Source organism: Lithobates pipiens, unplaced genomic scaffold (genome assembly GCF_037356315.1).
Source record: "Lithobates pipiens isolate NorthernLeopardFrog02 unplaced genomic scaffold, aLitPip1_a1.2 Scaffold_13, whole genome shotgun sequence".
Taxonomy (NCBI): domain Eukaryota; kingdom Metazoa; phylum Chordata; class Amphibia; order Anura; family Ranidae; genus Lithobates; species Lithobates pipiens.
Window position 1 is genome coordinate 244,979,974 of NW_027507718.1, and position 15,949 is coordinate 244,995,922.

Genomic DNA, 15,949 nt, shown 5'->3' on the forward strand with positions numbered 1-15,949 from the left:
GGTCACGATCCCACCTGCTGCGCTAAACGTCCTTTCGGACAGGACACTGGATGAGGAGCAAGCCAACAGTTCCATTGCAAATTGGGCAAGTTCTGGCCAGAGGTCAAGCCTGCCCACCCAGTAGTCCAGGGGTTCATCACTCCTCAGAGCGTCCACATCGGCCGTTAACCTGATGTAGTCGGACACCTGTCAGTCTAGGCGTTCCCTGATGCTGGATCCGGATGACACCTGTTCTTGGGTCGGCTGAAAGAATGACCTCATATCAGAAGTCACCAACACATCTTCAAACCGCCCTCTTCTTGCAGGCGCTGTTGGATTGGTACCGGCAACTCTTTCTCTGGGAGTAGAAATTCCTCCCCTGCCAGCGCATGCAAAAGCAGAATGCATAATTTCTTGAAGTAAGGCCTGGAAGTGCTCCATTCTGACGGCCCTCTGTGACGGTGGTAACATTTCCAACATTTTGTGTCTGTACCGGGGGTCTAAGTAAGTTGCCACCCAGTACTGGTCCTTGACCTTTATGCTTTTTATACAGGGATCCCTGTTAAAACACTGGAGCATGAAGGCCCCCATTTGCAGTAAACTGGAAGCGGTGTGGTGGCCTGGCTCCTGCTCATCATCCAGGATAATGTTGTCCTCCTCATTCTCCTCTCCCCATCCACGCACAACAACAGGGATCCCAGAAAGGTTTAAAGCATGCTCTTCTTGCTCCTCCTCATCCACCCCGGCACCATCCTCCTCTGACTCCTCTTCAGACTCCTGTTGTTGACTTGTCTCAGACAGAGTAGCCCCCCCTGGGAATTCATCCAGCATTGCGACTTCCTCATCTTCCTGCTCCTCCACGGCTTGATCAATGACATGACGCAATGCACGCTCCATAAAGAAGGCATAAGGTACCATGTCATTGATGTCATTGTCATGGCTGTGACTGACCAGTTTGGTGATCTCATCAAATGGCTGCAAAAGTCTGCATGCATCGCACAGGAGCAGCCACTGGCACGGTGAAGAAAAACAAGCTCCCCAGAACCTGTTCTGCCGCAGAGTTCATACAGGTAGTCGTTAACTGCACGTTTCTGCTGGAGCAGCCTATCAAGCATATAGAAGATTGAGTTCCATCGCGTCGGGCAATCACAAATAAGACATCTGACCGGCAGACTGTGTCGCCGCTGAATGTCAGCAAGGCGAGCCATGGCCATGTAAGATCTTCTGAAATGGGCTGAGATTTTCCTTGCCTGCCGCAAGATATCCTGGACCCCAGGGTATTGAAAAACGAATCGCTGCACGACCAAGTTTAAGACATGTGCCATGCATGGCACTTTTGTAATTTTGCCCTGTTTCAATGCACTAAGCAGATTGGCACCGTTGTCACACACCCCTTTACCAACTGTGAAATTGAGCGGTGTTAGCCACTGATCTGCCTGTGAATGCAAAGCTGAAAGGAATGCAGGGCCAGTGTGGCTCTTGGCTTCCAGGCACAACAGACGCAGCACAGCATGGCAACATCTCACCTGGTATGTTGAATAGGTTCTGGGGAGCTTGGGCAGCGCAGCGGAAAAGGAGGGGTCAGCCGAATTGTAGAGTGAGGAGGATGGAGTAGGAAGAGGAGAAGAAGAGGCAGGCCTGCATGAAATCCGTGGCGGTAAAACCAATCTACATGGGTACCACGGGTTTCATGCTTAACAGCCGTCAGAAGGTTCACCCAGTGGGCAGTAAATGTGATATACCTTCCCTGCCCATGTTTGCTAGACCACGTGTCTGTGGTCAGATGTATCTTGGCACCGACACTGTGTGCCAGAGATACATTCACTTGCCGCTGAACATGGCCATATAGCTCTGGGATGCCCTTCTGTGAGAAATACTTTCTTCCTGGGACCTTCCATTGTGGTGTTCCAATGGCCACAAATTTTCGAAAGGCCTCCGAGTCCACCAGTTTATATGGCAGTAGTTGGCGGGCTATGAGTTCTGACAAGCCAGCCGTCAACCGTTGGGCAAGAGGGTTTTTTGGCGTCATAATTTTTTTACGCTCGAACATTTGGCCCACTGAAGCCTGCCTTTTTGCAGAAAAATGTGAGGACGGCATGATGGAAAGGGGAGTGGAGGACAATTGTGAAGAGAGAGGAGAAGGAGAAGTAGAAGACGAGGCTGGACGGTGAGAGCCTGGAGTGTGGCTTTGTGGGTTCCGTTGCTCCCACTGGGCCCGGTGATGGCAGCTCATGTGACTTCTTAAGGCGGTCATTCCTAGGTGAGTGTTGGGCTTACCACGACTTATGCGTTGACTGCAAAGATTGCAGATGGCAACACTATTGTCAGCAGCGGACACGTTAAAAAAAGCCCACACTGCGGAGCCATGTACCGGCATCCTGGGAGCGCCAGATGTGACCGTACATGGTTGATGCCTCGCTCCTGATACATTAGCAGTCTGCTTTTTCCCTCCTGTGCAATCTATGTTCCGCCTGTTTCTCCTCCCTATCTGCTGGTCCATATCTCCCTCTGAACTCCCCTCTTCTTCCTCTCTTGTGGGCACCCACGTGACATCACTAGACACGTCATCATCGACGTTGCCTTCCCCACCGATATAATTAGAGATCTCGGAGTAGGCAGCAACATCGGGGACCAACCTCCTCCTTGGGCTTATCTGGGTACTGTCATCAGAGTGCTGAGTGGAGGTTGTTGCTACCTCCTCTTCCTGATCCAATGCTAAGAATAGCTGCGCATCGGAAATGTCTTGATATGGATCGGAAAATAATTCCTGTGACTCAAGTGGAAGGTATATGGTGGTGGTGGTGTTGGTGGTAGTGTCTTTGGGGGTGCACACAGTAGAGAGTGAAGAGGATGCAGATCGAGAGGATGAGGAGGGTGCAGAAGAGTAAGGCTGAGCGAGCCTGGTGCATCCTTTGACGTAATCGCACGCACCTTCTGCAATTTGCCACTTTGGCTGAAGCCTGTTGCTCCTGCCCTACCCCTACCACCCCTGCGGAAGGGCCTGCCTCTTCCTCTGCCTGTCATTTTTTAAATGACCCTGTGACAAAAGTCTCTAGAGAAGTGCAGTATGTATGCGGAAGAAGGTATATAACACCCCGCTTCAATCTGTCGTTTTTGGGAGCCACTGGTCTATCACACCAGTTATAATACTTTTTTTTAAATTGCGTTTGTCACTCTTTGTAGTATCGCTGCAGAACCACTCAGCAGTCACAATGCTGCACAGTGGAAATGCACTATACAATGCTTTCTATGTGTGCAAGTATTTTATACGTGTATTTCACCCCTATATACTGCGCACCAAATAGTACACCTATACCAGTCCTTAAAAGGACCTTTGTGGACCTAGTAGCTAGTGATTTGCAGACTGTCCCTTAGTCCCTACACTGATAAAAGACAGCTAAAGAATCGGTCAGCAGTCAAGTATAATAGACTTTCTATATTTGAAAGAAAGTATATTATACGTGTACAACTCTATATACTGTACACCTATACCAGTCCTTAAAAGGACCTTTGTGGACCTAGTAGCTAGTGATTTGTAGACTGTCCCTACTCCACACAGCGTTCCATCCCTACACTGACAAAAGACAGCTGCAGAATCGGTCAGCAGTGCATTCAGCAATCACCAGCACAGCAGTCAGCAGCAGTGCACCAGAACCCTATATACTGTACATCTGTACCAGTCCTTAAAAGGATTTGTGTCACTACAGTCTGTCCCTGCTCCACACAGCAACCTCTCCCTACAGTGACAAAAGACAGAATGGGTCTTTTTATAAGGTAGGGGGAATGTCCAATTGTCCATGTGCTGAAATGTCTCAATTGGCTGTCCTGTACCCCATGATGGATGTGTCATCATGGGTCAAAGTTCTTTCACAATAAAAACGCATATGTCCACCAGGTGAACAGCGCCAGAAGTCCGCCGGTTTGGCGAAATGCAAACATGCAAAATTCGCCGCGAACTGACCGCCGGGCAAACCTCAAGGCCATCCCAAGTCGCCAATGTAAAATGTAGAGAAATCTTCTCTTCTCAAAGACACATGTTATGTCAACAGTGTCTTAGTAGGCATTTTGTTCAAAAGTTCAATAGCCAGGCTGCCTTTAAACAAAGCGTGAGTTTATTGTCACACAGTTGGCATCACAAATACAATGTAAAAAGTATAATAGTTCAGTTCACTGTGGGTAAAAATATATGAAATAGAATAAATAGTTATAAAGCTGTAATAATCTTATGAAAGCATGTGTTCTTCATGGCTGCTGCCTTCTGTCTCCATGCTGTCTTGTGCCATCCAAGAAGAAGCAGGAAATTATGTGCTTAGACTTCTGGCAGAATTCAGCTGTTCCAACGTATCAGTCTTTGTGTGAATATGTCAGTATCAGCTTCTGGAAGGTGTGTGTGTGTGTGTGTGTCTGTCTGTCTGCCCTTCTGTATAGAAATGTTGGCTTTATATTTTACATGTGAAAGTCATAACCTCACAAAAACTTAGAACCTTGTATGGCACACATTCATTTCTGCTAACTTCAGCAATATGCTCTACAAAAGTAGATACTAACTCAGAGAGTCATATGGAGCTTGGTTGACAAGCCCACATGTGACTCCATACTTGAAGTAATGTGCTGATCATGTAATGTCATATAACCAAACATCTACATAATATGAACACATACAGTTGCAAAAAAAATGTATGTGAACCCTTTTGGAATGATATGGATTTCTGCACAAATTGGTCATAAAATGTGATCTGATCTTCATCTAAAGTCACAACAACAGACAATCACAGTCTGCTTAAACTAATAACACACAAAGAATTAAATGTCACCATGTTGTTATTGAACACACCATGTAAACATTCACATTGCAGGTGGAAAAAGTATGTGCACCCTTGGATTTAATAACTGGTTGAACCTCCTTTAGCAGCAATAACTTCAACCAAATGTTTCCTGTAGTTGCAGATCAGACATGCACAATGGTCAGGAGTAATTCTTGACCATTCCTCTTTACAGAACTGTTTCAGTTCAGCAATATTCTTGGGCTGTCTGGTGTGAATCGCTTTCTTGAGGTCATGCCACAGCATCTCAATCGGGTTGAGGTCAGAACTCTGACTGGGCCACTCCAGAAGGCGTATTTTCTTCTGTTTAAGCCATTCTGTTGTTGATTTACTTCTCTGCTTTGGGTTGTTGTCCTGGTGCAACACCCATCTTCTGTTGAGATTTAGCTGGTGGATATATGGCCTTAAGTTCTCCTGCAAAATGTATTGATAAACTTGGGAATTCATTTTTCCTTCAAAGAGAAATAAGTCCAGGCCCTGACGCAGCCCCAAACCATGATGCCCCCACCACCATACTTCACAGTTGGGATGAGGTTTTGATGTTGGTGTGCTGTGCCTCTTTTTCTCCACACATAGTGTTGTGTGTTTCTTCCAAACAACTCAACTTTGTTCCACAGAATATTTTGCCAGTACTGCTGTGGAACATCCAGGTGCTCTTGTAAACGTGCAGCAATTTTTTTTTTCGACAGCAGTGGCTTCCTCTCTGGTATCCTCCCATGAAATCCATTCTTGTTTAGTGTTTTTACATATTGTAGATTCGCTAACAGGGATGTTAGCATATGCCAGAGACTTTTGTAAGTCTTTAGGTGACACTCTAGGATTCTTCTTCACCTCATTGAGCAGTCTGCGCTGTGCTCTTGCAGTCATCTTTACAGGACGTCCACTCCTAGGGAGAGTAGTAGCAATGCTGAACTTTCTCCATTTATAGACAATTTGTCTTACCATGGACTGATGAACAGCAAGGCTTTTGGATATACTTTTATAACCCTTTCCAGCTTTATTCAAGTCAACAATTCTTAATCGTAGGTCTTCTGAGAACTCTTTTGTGTGAGGCATCATTCACATCAGGCAATGCTTCTTGTGAAAAGCAAACCCAGAACTGGAGTGTGTTTTTATAGGGCGGGGCAGCTGTAACCAACACGTCCAATCTCATTTAATTGATTGGACTCCAGTTGGCTGACACCTCACTCCAATTAGCTCTTGGAGATCTCATTAGTCGAGGGGTGCACATACTTTTTCCACCTGCACTGTGAATGTTTACATGGTGTGTTCAATAAAAACATGATACCATTTATTTATTTGTGTGTTATTAGTTTAAGCAGACTGTGATTGTCTATTGTTGTGACAGATGAAGATCATATCCCATTTTATGACCAATTTGTGCAGAAATCCATATCATTCCAAAAGGGTTCACATACTTTTGTTTGCAACTGTATTAGCAACTTTACATTAAGTAACTATATACTAATACATATTAATATGACTGAGACTACTCTAAACTTAACTGGATATAATCCACAATGTATTATTCCTTTAGCTACGTAGATACGTGTCTATTTTTGTCTTCTGATGACATTCTATACCAAGATACCTTATATGTCATCTTCATACACCAGAAATGTATTATTAACTCAGCTTCAGATGAGTATATTTTTCACTGAACGTTTGATCAAGGTCATTCACACATACTATTTATAATGACTAATCATAAAACCATATTATATTATATGATATTATATTATATTATATTATATTATATTATGTTATAGTATATTATTATATTTGTGGCTAGCTTGTTTTACAAGCTTGCCACAAATATAATATCACATCTATAAGTGCCGAATTATTAATTTGGAATACTATTCTAACAGTATCACAATAGAAAGAAGATGGTTACAAGTAGATGTATCCCAACATATTTCACCAGTGATGGCTTCCTCAGGGGAGTGTTTGGGACCACCAAAAATAACCCAGCTCTAGCACAAAATACAAAACAGAATATCAGTTAATTATACAAATAATAAATGTACAAAGGTATAAAAATTCCAAAAGACGCAAAACAGCATTTGTCATGGTTTGAAAGAGACACAGTACCTACCTCTGTCAGTCTCAAACAAGGAAATGGACAAAAAAACCTGCTGTGGCTGTTCACAGTCTCCTTCGCACTATCCCTATCTATAGGGATATCAGCGACCCACTATATGCGATTTGTATATGCTCTATAACTATTTTTAATTTAACCCTTTGTTCATTTCTCTGTACTAAGAAATAAACTGTATATATAACTTTTACATGTAACAATTATTTCAAAGACTGCAATAATCCCAATCCTCCTCTTTCATTATCTTCCCTAATTGGGATGAGATGCGTGATATTCTAGAGCCACTCAGACCACTTCCAGGTGCCTACATCCAATCAGGTGTTTCAATACACCACACCCATCTGGGTGACTCTACTACTATCTCATAAATCTCATCTCATACTATCTCATAAATGATTGCTTTTTTCACTGTTTGCATTTAAAGTTCATTGAATTTATTCTAACTGGTTTTTAATTTATAGTAATTCACTTTTTTCTCCTATTTTGTTTTTCCTTTTATTCATACAGCCTATGTACTGAATTGAATTGAATTCTCCTTTTTGATTTTACAGTGACCACTGTTAGGGCAATATCGTCTTACTATGGCCAATTTTTGTGGAGAGGCCTGGGAGGGATTTATGCATTAGATACAATCATCACAGAATATTACTGATATCTCTGAAGTGGATTTGGATAAATCTTTTTGCGTTTGTTGGAGAAAAAGGTCAGAATTTTCTGGCACAAGCAATATTTCAAAAAATATTCAGAAAATAAAATTGTCCTTTGGGGACTTAGTATACAATTTTTTCCCATAAATAATAGCAATCATTTCAAATATTTTTTCAGAGAAATCAATGATTCACTTAAATCTATATGGGAACAAAATTTACAAAATTGCTAATTTGAAATGATTGCTACCTTATGCAACCAATATCAAAATGAGATTAGGAACCTGTATTTACAAATCAATCTCTGGTATGAAGGCTATGTTTGTATTGTCTCTTCCCCTTTGTTTTTACGCAAAGAAAAAGAACTGCTTGATTATTTAGAGGAATATACCTTAGACATCATAAATGTGAAGAAGGTAAATCTGCATATGATAATGGGTATGCCTATAATTGTAGTCAACCCGCTTTCAGCAAATCAATGAATCGCTCTTCCACATATGCAGCACCCCAAACTACTCATGATGTACCTAATATGTCTTCTGTTTCCTCAGCTGTATCCAGTAAATCCCCTGTCTATCGGGATCTGTCTCAAGACAGGCTTTCTAAAAAACGTAATGGAAATTTAGAACTAGCATCATCGGATTCACTTCAAGGCACACTCAGATCTACAATCACTCGGAGATCCCAAATTACTCGTTCTAAAGCAAATGCACTTCAACCCACTTCACATGTTGATAATGTATCCGCATCTGCCTCTAATTCGGTACTCATGACTAGGGCTTTGGCCCTACCGTTGTCACCTTCACCAAGTTTGATCCCTACCAGGAGGGTAAGTGAACCAAACCTCCTCTCTCTTTTTCTTCACAGCACTTTGGCTATAGAACCCAAAATAGCCCCTATTTTTTTGTGAAAACTCCGGACCAATCCCCTAGCCCGACCACCTCGGTTGCACTGTCCCAACCCCTCATGGAGACACCAAACTAGAAGTTATCAATTTGTTCTCTGCATCAATTCAACTATTGATGAAACTGAAGTGTTAAACTGGGTTTAAAATTTTGTCCCCAGGTTGATGGCAACAAATTCCAAATGATCAAGGATATACATCTTTTTGCCAGGAAACTCATGTTTAAAGTCATATATGATAACCCCTTGACCAATTCTATTTATTTGTCTAATACCCCCACTGAACAGCTCATTCTTGAGACTGACAAACTCCAGGCAATTGGGGTTCTAATGGAGCTGTGGGAGGAGACTCACACATATTTGGGGGCGCCACTTATCCCTCCTTTGATAGGCGTGTGTGCCACAGGTGTCACCTTCCCCCTGCCCCCATCCTTTAGACCTAAATTACAGAAATTCCAGATTCTTACGAATAACTCCAATATTTGGGCATTTGTGGAACAGACCACTAAAGAGATTAATACACTTGATCTTAATATCAGTAACAATACTAATAACCTTTCTGTTGGCCAAAAAATGGCCATCAAATCTCTTCAGAACAATGCCCTTACTGTAATTAAACCAGCAGATAAGGGTGGAAATGTGGTGGTTATGAATGCTGATGATTATGAAATCATGTGTTGTAACATTCTCAATAACAGAGAATGGTACCAACCTATATCTAAACATCTGATTGACAATTTTAATCTGGAATACTACTCCCTAATCGTTAAAGCTTATAAAAAGGGACTTATCAACAAAGACACATGGAACTCAATGTTAAAGAACCAAGAATTCCTATGCTATATGCACTTCCCAAAGTGCACAAATCCATGACTAACCCACCAGGTAGACCAATTGTGTCTGGTTGTCAAAGTCTTAGTAAAAAACGCCAGTGCACTTGTCGATAAATATCTCTACCCTCATGTATCTTCCCTATCCTCTTACATCAAGAATACTATTAACCTTCTACAAAGTATTGAAGGCATGCATGTTCCTCAAAATACCTGGCTTGTTGCCATAGACAGAGAGCCTGTATAATGCCATTTCACATGCTAAGGGTATTGAAATTATAGGGAGTAATTTACAAGAAAGAGGTATTTCTGCTCATAAGTACTATCTGTTCATCCTGGAATTACTGAATTTCATCCTGACCCATAACATATTTCTCTTTGAATCTTCCTACTTCCTCCAGGTGCAGGGGGTTGTGATGGGTACTAGATGTGCCCCATCGTATGCCAACCTGTACCTGGGGGGTGGGATGGCTATTTTCACGTGATGGCATATCTATTTACCTATCCCACGTAATTTTGTGGTACAGGTAAATCAATGATGTTTTGGTCCTCTGGTCTGGCACTAGTGATGAGCTAACACAATTTATGAAAATTCTATCTGAGAATTCTTATAACCTCAAATTCACCATGGAATGTAGCCAAAATGTTATTAAATCTTTGGATCTCAAGATTGCCATTGACAAGGATGGCTTTTCTATTTCTCTCTTTTTCGGGAACCGTCCTTAGGGAATAACATTTTGCATGCCTCTAGTGGACACCCCCAATCGCTCTTAAAAAGCATTCCATTTAGCCAATATGTCAGATTTAGAAGAAATTGTGCTCAAGATGAGGATTATCAGATAGCAACTAATGGACTGTACACTAGATTAAAAAACAGAGGTTATAGTCATAGTTTGCTTAAAAGAGCATATAATAAGGCTTCTAAATGGGACAGGAGAGACTAAATCTCAAACTACTCAATAACCTGTTAGCATTATAACACAATATTCTAGACACCATGCATATTTTCGAAATATCTTAACCCAATATTGGTCCTTATTTTGGGCCGATACATCTGCACAAAAATATATCAAACAACCCGAAATTACTTATTAGTGGGCTCCTTCTCTCAGTGGCAGATTGGTTCATAGCAGCTTGGACCCTGGTAGTTTTCACTACCCATCCCAATCTGGCACTTTTGCTTGTAAAAAATGTGATGTATGTCCCTTTATTCTAGATGGTCACATTGACTCTCTTCCTAATAGTCATACACATACCCATCCTTATAGAATTTCATGTCAGAAAATTGGAGTAATATATTTGGCCAAGTGCCTATGCTGGAGTTTCTATATAGGCAAAACGAAATTACCGTTTTATTAATGAATCAAGGACCACACTACCCCTATTTCTAAAGGGCTCATGACCACTGCTATTAGTCATCATGTTGGCCTTGAACACAATTTTGATCTCAATATGATCAAGTTCCCTGCTCTCGAACATGTACCTGCACATGTAAGAGGCGGTGGTATTGATCGTACCCTCCTGCAGTTTAAATGCTATCAGATACTCTGGACTCAATGAATACATCAGTTTCAAATCATTTCTATAATTCATATATCATTGCTGTACTTGTCACTTGGTATTGCTGTTGTAACAATGTATGTGTCATAATTAGGGATGGGCTTTATGTTCGGGTCGAACATGAGTTTGACTCGAACATTGGCTGTTCACCTGTTCGCTGAATAGCGAACAATTTGGGGTGTTTGCGGCAAATTCGAAAGCCGCAGAGCACACTTTGAAAGTTTATGGGAGAAATCAAAAGTGCTAATTTTAAAGGTTAATATGCAAGTTATTGTCATAAAAAGTGTTTGGGCACCTGGGTCCTGCCCCATGGGACATGTATCAATGCAAAAAAGTTTTTATAAGGGACATTTTTTTCGGGAGCAGTGATTTTAGTAATGCTTAAAGTGAAACAATAAAAGTGTAATATTCCTTTAAATTTCGTAACTGGGGCTGTTTATATTATGCCTGTAAAGTGGCACATGTTTCCGATATTTAGAACAGTCTGACAGCAAAATTACATTTATAAAAGAAAAAAGTCATTTAAAACTACTTGCGGACAGGGATGAGCTTTATGTTCGAGTCAAACTAATGTTCGAGTTGAACATTGGCTGTTCGCCAGTTCGCTGAACAGCAAACAATTTTGGGTGTTCACTGCAAATTTGAAAGCCGTGAAACACAATTTAAAAGTCTATGGGAGAAATCAAAAGTACTCATTTTAAAGGCTTATATGCATGTTATTGTCATAAAAAGTGTTACGGAACCTGGGTCCTGCCCCAGGGGACATGTATCAATGCAAAAAAAAGGTTGTAAAATGTTTTTTTTTTCTGGAGCAGTGATTTTAATAATGCTTAAAGTGAAACAATAAAAGTGTAATATTCCTTTAAATTTTGTATCCGGGGGTGTCTATAGTATGCCTGTAAAGGCATAGAACAGTCTGACAGCAAAATTACATTTCTAAAGGAAAAAAACATTTTTTTTTTTTTAATTTTGGTTCTGGGTTCCCCTGTGGGGAAATCCCCATGCTGTTTTTATCAAAGAACTTTTATGTGTATTGTGGACCGACAATTCATTGTAGCCGTGAGTAGTTTTAAATTACTTTTTTTCCTTTAGAAATGTCATGTTGCTGTCAGACTGTTCTAAACATGGGAAACATACGCCCCTTTACAGGCATACTATAGACACCCCCCAGGTACACGGTCCAGTCGCGGGTCCCGCAAACTCGATCGCCGTGGGGATTCCCGCGATCGTCTCGGGGCGGCTGAACGGGGAGATGCCGTTGTAAACAGCATCTCCCCGTTATGCCTAGCAACAAGTGACGCTGATCTCTGCTCCATGTGATTGGAGCAGAGATCAGTGTTCACTAACACAAAGCCCAGCCCCCCACAATTAGTAACACGCCCCTAGGACACACTTAACCCCTACACTGCCACCCCCTGGTTAACCCCTTCGCTGCCAGTGTCATTTACACAGGAATCAATGCATTTGTATAGCATTGATTGTTGTATAAATGACAATGGTCCCAAAAATGTGTCAAAAATGTCGGATGTGTCCGCCACAATGACGCAGTTACAATAAAAATCGCTGATCGCCGCCATTACTAGTAAAAAAAAATATTAATAAAAATGCCATAAGACTATCCCCTATATTGTAGATTTTTACCCAAATTTTTTTTAAAAAATACGTATCGGCCTAAACTGAGGGAAAAAAAAATTTTTTATATGTTTTTGGGGGATATTTATTATAACAAAAAGTAAAAAATGATGCGTTTTTTTCAAAATTATCACTCTATTTTTGTTTATAGCGCAAAAAATAAAAACCGCAGAGGTGATCAAATTTATTATAACAAAAAGTAAAAAATAATGCGTTTTTTTCAAAATTGTCGCTCTATTTTTGTTTATAGCGCAAAAAATAAAACCCGCAGAGGTGATCATATACAACCAAAAGAAAGCTCTATTTGTGGGGGAAAAAAGCACGTCAATTTTGTTTGGGAGCCACATCGCACGACCGCGCAATTGTCAGTTAAAGTGATGCATTGCCGAATCGCAAAAAGTGGTCTGGTCTTAAGCCAGCAAAATGGTCCAGTCTGAAAGTGGTTAAGCATTATTAAAATCACCGCTCCCGAAAAAAACAGCAGTTTTTAAAACTTTTTTTGCGCTGATACATGTCCCCTGAGGCAGGACCCAGGTCCCCAAACACTTTTTATGACAATACCATGCATATAAGCCTTTAAAATTAGTACTTTTGATTATTCATTTTTGTGTCCCATAGACTTTAATAGTGTTTGCATGTTCGAAGAAATTTTTGCCTGTTCGCATGTTCTGCAAACCGAAGTCCAAAGTCTAAATCAATAAATTCATTTTTCTCGTAATATTTGATTGCTACTGACCATTGAGCCAGCATAAAAATAGTACATGATTCTTTATTCAGTACTAGTCTTATTGGTCTTTCTCTGATCCCTCTCCTCTATCTCTCCATGCAATGTGTCTGGCCAGACCAATTTTCAGCTTTCAGAGCTCTCACAGTTTGAATGACAATTACTCAGTCATGCAACACTGTACCCATATGAAACTTGCGTCCTTTTTTCCACACAAATAGAGTTTTCTTTTAGTGGTATTTAATCACTAGTGGGTTTTTTATTTTTTGTGCTATAAATAAAAAAAAACGTACATTTTGTGAAAAAAATTACGTTTTCTTTATTTCTGTCATAAAATTTTGCTAATTAGTAATTTTTCTTCATAAATTTTGGCCAACATTTATACTGCTACATATCTTTGGTAAAAATAACCCACATTAGTATATATTATTTGGTGTGAAAGTTATAGAGTCTACAAACTATGGTGCCAATCACTGAAAATTGATCACATCTGATCAGGCCTTCAGTACATCAGGTGTATATCATTTCTTGAGACACTAACAAGTCAGGAAAGTACAAATACCCCCTTTTCAGAAAGTAAACATTCCAAGGTATTAAGTAAGTAGCATGGTGAGTTTTTTTTAACCACTTGCTTACTTGGCACTTAAACACCCTTCCTGCCCAGACCAATTTTCAGCTTTCGGTGCTCTCACACTTTGAAGGACAATTACTCAGTCATGCAACACTGTACCCAAATTAATTTTTTGCCCTTTTTTTCCCACAAATAGAGCTTTCTTTTGGTGGTATTTGATCACCTCTGGCGTTTTTATTTGTTGCGCTATAAATGAAAAAAAAAAAAAATTTGAAAAAAAAACGCATATTTCTTTGTTTCTGTGACAGAATTATGCAAATTATTAATTTTTCTTCATAAATTTTGGCCGCAATTTATACTGCTACATATCTTTGGTAAAAATAACCCAAATTAGTGGATATTATTTGGTCTTTGTGAAAGTTAGAGAGTCTACAAGCTGTGGTGCGAATCGCACAAAATTGATCACATCTGATATACTGGTGGCCTATCTCACATCTTGTGACCCGAACAAGTCAGGAAAGTACAAATACCCCCCAAATGACCCCTTTTTGGAAAGTAGACATTCCAAGGTATTTAGTAAGAGGCATAGTGAGCTTTTTGATGTTGTAATTTTTTTCCCACAATTCTTTGCAAAATTAAGATTTTTCTTTTTTTTTTTCTCCACAAAATTGTCATTGTAATAGGTTATTTCTCTCACATGGCATGTGTATACCACAAATGACACCCCCCAAAAAATTCTGCTACTCCTCCTGAGTATTACAATACCACATGTGTGGGACTTTTTCACAGCCTGGCCACATAGAGAGGCCCAACATGCAGGTAGCGCCATCATGTGTTCTAGGAACATAAATTACACATCTAACTTGTTGACTATTTATTACACTTTTGAAGCACCAGGACAATGACATGTGACACTGATGACAGATGGCACTGATACGTGGCACTGATGACACCTATACGTGGCACTGATGACAGATGGCACTAATATGTGGTACTGATGACACGTGGCACTTATACGTGGCACTGATGACACGTGGCACTAATATGTGGCACTGAAGACACGTGGCACTAATACGTGCCACCGATGACAGATGGCACTAATACATGGCACCGATGACGCATGACACTGATGACAGATGGCACTGATAAGTGGCATTGATGACACGTGACACTGACAACAGATGGCACGTGACACTGACAGGTGGCACTGATGACAAATGGCACTGATACGTGGCACTGATGACAGATGGCACTAATACGTGGCACTGATGACAGATGGCACTATGTGGCACTGATGACACGTGGCACTGATGACAGATGGCACTTATATGTGGCACTGATGACAGATGGCACTGGGGACAAATGGCACTGACAACAGATGGCACTGGGGGCAGGTGGCACTGGGGGCAGGTAGCACTGGGGGCAGGTAGCACTGGGGTGGAGGGCACTGGGGGCAGGTAGCACTGGGGTGGATGGCACTGGAGGCAGGTAGCACTGGGGTGGATGGCACTGGGGCGGATGGCACTGGGGCGGATGGCACTGCTGGGGGAGGATGGCACTGCTGGGGGAGGATGGCACTGCTGGGGGAGGATGGCACTTTTTTTTTTTACTTTTTTTTTTTTTTTTTTTTAACTCGAGGCAGAACGGCTGATCATCTCTCCCCTCTCACACTGTCTGTGTGAGGAGGGAGAGCGGCGCTGAGAGATGATCTCATATGTTTACATATGAGATCATCTCCCATTGGACACGCCAATCACGCTGTAAACGGCCGCTGTGATTGGGCGTTTACAGCGATCTGTGTTTGCCTGTCCCTGGGGGACATGGCGAACACAGAACTTCCGCAATGCGCGCCCGTGGCGGCGCGCATCGCGGAAATAAACATCAGGACGTCCAGGGACGACTACCCGGACGAACGCGCCTGCTCTACGGCCGTCTTTTGGCTATAGGGCGGGCGCGAGGTGGTTACGTTGTCATTTTTTCCCACAATTCTTTGCAAAATTAAGATTTTATTTTTTATTTTTATTTTTTTACAATATTGTCATATTATCAGGTTATGTCTCACACACAGCATATGCATACAACAAATTACATCCTAAAATACATTCTGCTACTCTTCCAGAGTATTACGATACCACATGTGTGAGACTTTTACACAGCCTGGCCACATACAGAGCACCAA